Source organism: Delphinapterus leucas, chromosome 9 (assembly GCF_059928025.1).
Source record: "Delphinapterus leucas isolate spDelLeu-1000000601 "Yukka" chromosome 9, BTC_Dleu_Yukka2, whole genome shotgun sequence".
Taxonomy (NCBI): Eukaryota; Metazoa; Chordata; class Mammalia; order Artiodactyla; family Monodontidae; genus Delphinapterus; species Delphinapterus leucas.
Window position 1 is genome coordinate 34,666,683 of NC_143137.1, and position 8,254 is coordinate 34,674,936.

Consider the following 8,254-nt stretch of genomic DNA (forward strand, 5'->3'; position numbering starts at 1 on the left):
CGGGCCCAGCTGCTCCGCGGCATGTGGGATCTTCCCAGACCGGGGCACAAGCCCGAGTCCCCTGCATCGGCTGGCGGACTCTCAACCACTGCGCCACCAGGGAAGCCCGACATGGATTTTCTTAATCCTTGTCTACCCAGAGCTGATGGAGCATCCAGATGAGACCTAAAGACTACACGATCTCCTTCACTGAAATCCCAGGACCCCACCTCTTCCCACACAGGAATCTTGGATATCAACACGTTCCCAAGTTGATCTGACGCAAAGGGAACATTTTTGGTAGTTTTAGGTCATTCATTAGCAGTAAAGAATTGCTCAAGGCATATTAGAAGTCTGAATGGAGAAAATGGAGAGAAGGCTCTGGGATAAAGGGCAGAAGTGTTCTGAAGATCACTTGACTGTCATAGAAAGAGAAAGAAAAAAAGTAGTTGAAATCAAACTTGTTAACAGCAGAGAAACAGAAGCAAACATTAGCACGTTCTAAGACCACAGCATTTCAGGAGGAAAAGAGAACACTGCCCGCAACCCAGGACACGACATTTACCTGAGAACCTTCCATTTCTTATTTTTCCTTCACTGGGTTTCCTCCTCAGGTGAGATAAGGTGGAGAAGTCACAAATGCATCTTGAGAACATGACTTTAAAGGCTTCAGCACAGACCCTTCGCTGCTCTCACACCCACGGGAAGAAGGAACTTGAAATACCCTCTTCCCTGTTGTCTCAGGAGAAATTCAGAAACAATGAGCTCCTACATGAAGATTAAACTTTGAGTTTCTTCTTCACTGTCTCCAGGGGCCCTCTCTTCCCACAGATGCCCCCAAATTCTGCTACAGCCTGGATAATGTGGGCAACACTGTCCTGCCCGTACCAGACCCACGTAGAGCAGACTCTGTTACCTCCGCTTGGACTACGGGCTTGACTCAACTCTCCTAATATACTCGTGACCCCTCACCCTTAACCGTGGCCTCACCTTAGAATCACCTGGAGCACTTAATTAAAACAACATTGGTGTTCCCACCCAGACAAATTGACAGAATCTGTGGGGGAGGGCACAGGTGACAAGAGTTCTTAAAACTCCACATGTGATCCTCATTGGGAGCCTGGGCTGAGAGTCACTTATCTAAGCCTTGCTTCTCAAGCTTTAATGTGCATAAAAATCACTTGGATGGATGTTAACTAGATTTGATGTGGTGATCATTTCACAATATAAACACATATGGAATCATTATGTTGTATGCCTGAAATTAATATGATGTTATATGTCAATTAAATCTCAATAAAAAATTACTTGGACATAAAAAAAAGAAAGCAAGGAAGGAAAGGAGAAAGAGAAAAGAAAAATACGAAAAGGAGAATTAGTCAGGATCTAGTCCTTCCTAGAGTTCTTAACACTAGGCCAGAATGTGACCTGGAATGTTTGAAAAATATGACTCTTCTTAGAAGGAAAAATCAATGAAAATAACACTTAGAAGAGATTTTAAGTACACATTATTTTTTTTCTCTGCTCAAGGTCTAGGTTACAATTGAAGGAGAGGAGCTAATATTTAAATTTTTTTAATTTAAAAAATAAAAATGAATTTGATTATTATGAGGATAAAAGACATCTTAAATGACAAAAGGATGTTCTAGGCAGTAGTAGCTGCCCTGCTTGCGGAATTTTCTAGAGCAGGAACAGAGACAGAAACACGGGGATAGGGCATTCAGCTAGGCTCTTGGTAGGAGTTTTACAGCAGATAAAAAACCCATTTAAGATCACTAATGATTCCCTTAAGTATTGAATGAAGATCCAACTTAACATGTACAGTGATGACATAAATAGAATGTGTTTTAAAAGCCAAGAAATTTCCATAGAATCCAATCATTTAGGTGAGATATTATTGATTGAATGTTTTAATATATATCTCACCACAAATTTCAGTTGAAAAACTTTACAGTACTGTCCCTTCATGTCCAGATGTCTCCAATTGCACTGATGTGCAGTGTGCCACTGAGACTCATGCATTTTTCATCCAGATGTTTTAATTGCATGCAGACGCCATCGCTGACTATTAACAATGATGATTGAAGAGAGGTATTACTTTTCATTGTGAAGGTCAGATTTAGTTTTTTTTAATCTCCTTTCATTTTGGTCTCATTTCATTTTATTCTGTATTACCTTATGACAGGAAAATGAAACAAAAGGAAAAGGAAGTTTACACACATTTTATTTTAAGTTACAGTTTATATGAGCATCAGACATGAGTGTTTTATTTAATTCTTCAGGTTGATACCTTTCTGGTTTCCTGAAATATAATACCCATTAATCCCTGTTTGCAGACACCTTGAAATATTTATTGAATAATACAATACAGATTCTAAAACATAATCTTCTTTTATGAATACTGGCACAATTTCACCCAGCTCTGTGGAAGATTTAAGAAAAATGGCAGGGCAAGATCAGACATTGTTTACATCTCACCTCCAGCAAGATATAACTTTACTCTTGGCTGACCTTTAAGCAAAAGCAATGGTTATGTAACCAAGTAAGCTAAAAACTAAACAGGAAAAGTCACAGAGCCGGGAATGAACTACAAACTTACACTATTTGTTAAACTGAGATTTTTATCATGTTCCTCAAAGAAACACTAAAGTTTCCCAAATGGAAAAATGTGACCAATATTTTATCTTTGCTATCTGAATGTATACATAAATATTTCAGTATTTAAAGGAAGTTATTTAGGAGTCTACTATAAAATGCATTGTAGTATTTTATATAATGTTAAGCAGTATCATTCATTGCCTGAATAAATGAATTGTATTCTATCTTCACATACATACCGGTTATAATTAATGTTCATGTAATATTGTTCCTAAAACATACATTCTAAGATTGTTCTTTTGTTTGTTTGTTTGTTTGTTTGTTTTTGCGGTACACGGGCCTCTACTGTTGTGGCCTCTCCCGTTGTGGAGCACAGGCTCCAGACGCGCAGGCTCAGCGACCATGGCTCACGCGCCCAGCCGCTCTGTGGCATGTGAGATCTTCCCGGACCGGGGCCGAACCCATATCCCCTGCATCGGCAGGTGGACTCTCAACCACTGTGCCACCAGGGAAGCCCTAAGATTGTTCTTAAACAGATTTATCTTTGGAAAGTTTTAAGTATAGCCTTATCCAGGGGCAGAAGAAAAACTTCTTAAAGTTGTTTTTTAGCTTTATCATTTGCAGCATATAATAAAGTTAATAGTGACTATAGGGCTTCTCTGGTGGTGCAGTGGTTGAGAGTCCGCCTACCGATGCAGGGGACATGGGTTTGTGCCCCGGTCCGGGAAGATCCCACATGCCGTGGAGCGGCCAGACCCGTGAGCCAAGGCCGCTGAGCCTGCGCGTCCAGAGCCTGTGCTCCGCAATGGGAGAGGCCACAACAGTGAGATGTCTGCGTACTGCAAAAAAAAAAAAAAAAAGTGACTACATTTTATGTTCAATAGGAAAAAAAAACAATTCTTGCCAAGGAGGGAAAAAAAAAAACAAAACAGAAGAAATGGCACAACCTGGAAATACTCTAAGATTCTGAAAGATCTTGGTTTTAGTAGTACATAAATATCTTTAGGAAATTATAGCTTCTTTTTGATGTCTCCATAATCAGAGTATGTTTAAATTTTTGCCAAAATTGAACAGTTATCTAGTATATTTTATATTTCATATGCAGTTGAATCTTTAATATATCTGTTAGTACTTTAAAAAATCTTTTAAACAAGGAAGCTATAATGTGAATTGTTATTGAAGAAATATGAAAAGAAAGCTGAAGAGTCAGAAGCAGAATCGCATTGAAAATGTATGATTTGAATAATATATTGGGTGCTGTGCATTTGCAGATGAGCAGGACACATTGCTTATAGTCTAGTGGATGAGACACAGAAAAGAAATAAACAGTTAAAGTACAGTGGGATGAGCAGTATAACAGGAAAAGTCATATCCTAGTACCTTGCAGGGGCACTTAAATGAGCCTTGGTAGAGGAAGGGTCATTGGAAGAAAATTTCTTGCCTGAGTAGGAGCAAAAATGAGCCAAAAGGAATATAAGCCCTCATAACAATAAACATAACTTGGTAAGACTATCATCATGGACATCAGAAGGTGAAGGGTGAGGCTGAGGAAGAAAGCAAGTCTGGAAGAGCCCTGTAACTATGTAAGGAGCTTAAAACTTCTAAAAGAATAAAAAGAAATAAACCAACAACCACACCAAAGGGTTTTAAACTGGGGGCTGACATAATTGTGTCAACTCTTTGGGGTGGTCTTTCTGGTTGCCTTTGGAGAATGAATGGAAAGAAGGAAGACTAAAATCTAGGAGAAGAGTCAAGGTTGGGAGCTGTCTTAGTCAGGGTTCTCCAGGAAAACGGAACCAACAGGATATAAAGATTTACATAAAAGGAGATTGATTATAGGAACCAGTTCACAGGGATATGGAGGCTGAGAAGTCCCACAGTCTGCTCCCTGCAAGCTGAAGAACCAGGAAAGCTGGTGCTCTAATAATTCAGTTCAATTCCAAAGGCCTGAGAACCCAAGGTAGAGAGGGGTGGGCTGCTTACTAGCGTTAAGTCCCGGAGACTAAAGGCCCAAGAACTTGGGGCTTCGATGTCTGAGGGCAGGCAAAGATGGAGGTCCCAGCTCAAGAAAAGAGAGAACTCGCCCTTGTTTCACCTTTTTTATTCTATTCAGGCCCTTAACAGATTGGATGATGCACCCCACATTGGTGAGGGTGAATCTCTTTACTCAGTCTACTGAATGAAATGCTAATCTCTTCCAGAGACAGCCTCACAGACACACCCAGAAATAATGTTTTAAAAGCTATCTGGGATCCCTTAGCCCAGTCAAGTTGACATAAAATAAACCATCATAGGAGCCCATGTGCATTAATCCGGGTGAGAGGTTGCAACAGCACTGGGGAAGGAGAGAAGATGGAGTTCCGAGCTTTAGAGGAGGTGTTGGATTGAATGTACTCAGTGAGGGAAAGCAAAATAGCCATGGAATTCAGTGAAATAGGACCATGGAAAGAGGACGAGGTATAGGGAAAGATGATGATGCATGCAGTTTTAGATCTGCTGTCCATCTTTTGAAGAGCCTGGATGTGCATGTCAAATAAGCAACTGGATACATGGGGGAATCTGGATAGGCATTATGGAGTTTTGACACATAAATGAGGCAAAAAATTGACATCTTTTCCAAATACAGTTGACCCTTGAACGAAGCAGGGGTCAGGGGTGCCAACACTTCCTGCAGTTGAAAATCCAAATATAACTTACAGTCATTCTCCATATCCATCGTTCTGTATCCCTGGATTCAACCATCCCTGGATCATGTAGTACTGTAGTACTTACTATTGAAGAATCCCATTCGTAAGTGAACCAGCACTATTCAAACCCATGTTTTTCAAGGGTCAACTGTATATATGTGCAACTCAAAGAATGTCACTATCTAAATGCATTACATAGAATTTTTTACTAAAGCAATAATATTCCAATCAGGAAAATAAACAATGATGTGACCATAATACCTTTTTGGGAGAAGAATTGGAAGAGTATCAATGAAATGTTAAAAAAAAACAACAAACAAACATAATAAGATTAGGCTGAGGATGAAATATGTAACTAGGTCCAGAATTTGTCCTTTATTAGAGACACAAGGCTTAGCAACTGTTTTGATGTTGCTCTTGTGTTTTATTTTTTTGTTTTTGTTTCTGGAGTCAGTTGGTCTTGGTAAGATCACTCAGCTTTTACAACATTGTAAGGCAATTTGTATTAAAAACCAGCTGTAACTATTTTCCACGGAGGAAAGATCCATAAATTACAGCTCAGGTTATTTGTCAGTTATGTAGTTTAAAAATTCTTTGGCAGATAGGATTAAATTGTGAGAATTGATCCTGAACTCCAGCTGAGGGGCTTGTGAAATTATAAAGATAATATGTTCACTACAGCATCCCCTGCTGCCCAATTTAAAGGTGCTGGGTAGGAGGTCAGTGGAAAGGGAAGGCAGCTGGATGGCACTATTTGAAATATTTTAAATACATGTTTTGTGAGAGACTAACATATTACGTAAAGGAATAATAATTATTATTTTTTTGCTAAGCAGAATCTTCATCCAATCATTTGATTTATGAATGGGAGATTTCACTAAGAGTCTTGGGCTTTCCAGTCAATCCAGTTTTTAGCAGAGCATTTTTTCCATGCTATAATTTTTAATGCCTTGTCTAGTTTTCTTTTTCAAATGACTAATAAGAAAGGCTTTATTTTCTCCCTACTTTTTCCTCAACAAAGTATTCTGTGGCCTAATAATTCTCACATAGACAAACTTGCTTACAACTTTCTGCAGGGATACTTAATCACTTTATGAGCATATTTGCTGCTCAGAAGCAGTGCTGAATCTCTTATTTTTAGATCCCAAGGTTGTTACCCTGTAAGTCAGCTGGGTGAATCAAAACAAAATAAAAAACATGACATCTCTGGGTTTTTCTTTGGAACAGCCAGGTATCCTGAAATCAGATGGTTAATTACACACAAAAGCCACCATTGCTTGATTGATTTGTTCAAGAAGGATTTTAGGTATATACAAAGATACAGTGTAGCAAAATACAAATAATAGCCAACTTGTAGGAAGAATGGAAGGAAAAGAACATGAAGGAGGAAAGAAAGAAGGAACCAGGAATGAGGGCAAGACACAAGATACACGAGGTGGTATCTACTTGCAAAGGATGAACTTAAAATGTGCTCTAAGCTTGAGCCATCAAGGAGAAAACTGTATTTAATTACAAAATTGACAGTATCTATGGGGAAAAAATGAAGCATTAGTAAAGAAGTCTGTCAAGTTTTGATTTGCAATCTGGGAGGAAGAGAGGGGATCCTTTTAAAAGGAATGAACAACAAGCTCCCATCGTTACAGGAGACATAGCAAGGACTTACTCTCACTGTGTCTAATGATGTCCCTCAGAGAGCAGCTGACATATCGCCTGTGTTGTAAGAGGAGCCTCAGGAGTGGGAGAGAATTAGGTGTTGGATTACCAATAATGACTCCCAGGCTGGAAAGTTAAGAGCCCCAAGTATATCATTACAGTTTGTTATTTATTGAAAAATAGAAGGTAATAAAATAAATAGTACGGCGCACAATATTTCTATGTTGTGATTTGTTTTAGAGCTTAACAAGCAGGAAGGGCCAGTTAAAAATCCCTGAAATTCACCTGTGGCAGACTGGAAAGAACACTGGATTGAAGTGAAAGCCTGAGTTTGAGCTCCAGCTTCCCTAACTTTTTTCTTTTTTTTTAATTCAGTCTCTGTAGAGACTCTCAAACATTGCCAAGGCTGACTGTATGTCACATCCTTTCAGCGTTAGAGAAAAGTTTTCAATTAGCAATAATTGCACCTCGGATAAACCTCATTGGCTAAGATAGAGCCACTGTGCAAAGCTGAGCTTCACTAACTTCTGTCTGATTTTGCTGGGACAGGTCATGGATGTTCCTACTGAGACCCAGATTTCACACCTGTAAAAAGGAGTTAATAATACCTCTTCAGAAGGTTTTTCTGAAGATTAAGCAAAATATTGCATATAAACAGCTTTTCACTACATTATCTGAAATACTCATTTCTTTATATTATCTACAAATCTTTTAACTATTTTTTCAAGTATATTGAAAATTATTCTATAACTGCTCCACATGACAATTTATCTTTATGTGAATTCACAAATAGTTACATACATAGAGACCTACTGAAAGATATTTTAATTGTTATTATAATAATAATGCTCACAGTTATTTGAGTTCCTAGAATACGAACATCAAGCTAGTAAATGCTTGATGTGTTTCACCCTCTGCAACCTGAAAACAATGTTTATAAAGCAAGGGTTATTATTCTACCCATTTTATAAGTTATGAAGTTAAAGAGATAAAGTTACTGAGCTGCGGTTAGAAATGGAAGTTTGTTAAAGGAGAAGAGGGCAAAACTAAAAGACATTGTATGATGGAGGGGAGAAAAAAGAAAGATTTAAATACAGAAAATGTCTGTTACACAACAAAATTAGACCCTTGAAAATTATTGGTACTTATTGATATCTGGTGTGGAATTCTTTTACAAGGACATATTTGAAGGCCAATTTAAAAAACTATGTTTGGTATCCAGTAAAAGTTTTCAGGAAATTTGTACAGCATCCCAGTCTTTAATGTTCAAAACTCTGGGAGCCCACACAGGCCTCTAGATCTGACATCCATCACCAAGAGGGCCAGGTTCTGCACCA

General features: G+C 38.5%; 1 non-coding gene across 1 annotated transcript; it reads right to left on the minus strand.

Moving 5' to 3' along the window:
- Positions 1–7,292: 7,292 nt before the first annotated feature.
- Positions 7,293–7,429, minus strand: LOC115801728 (U4 spliceosomal RNA). The gene has a single exon (XR_004022073.1). It is a non-coding gene; the product is annotated as a U4 spliceosomal RNA (small nuclear RNA).
- Positions 7,430–8,254: the final 825 nt, after the last annotated feature.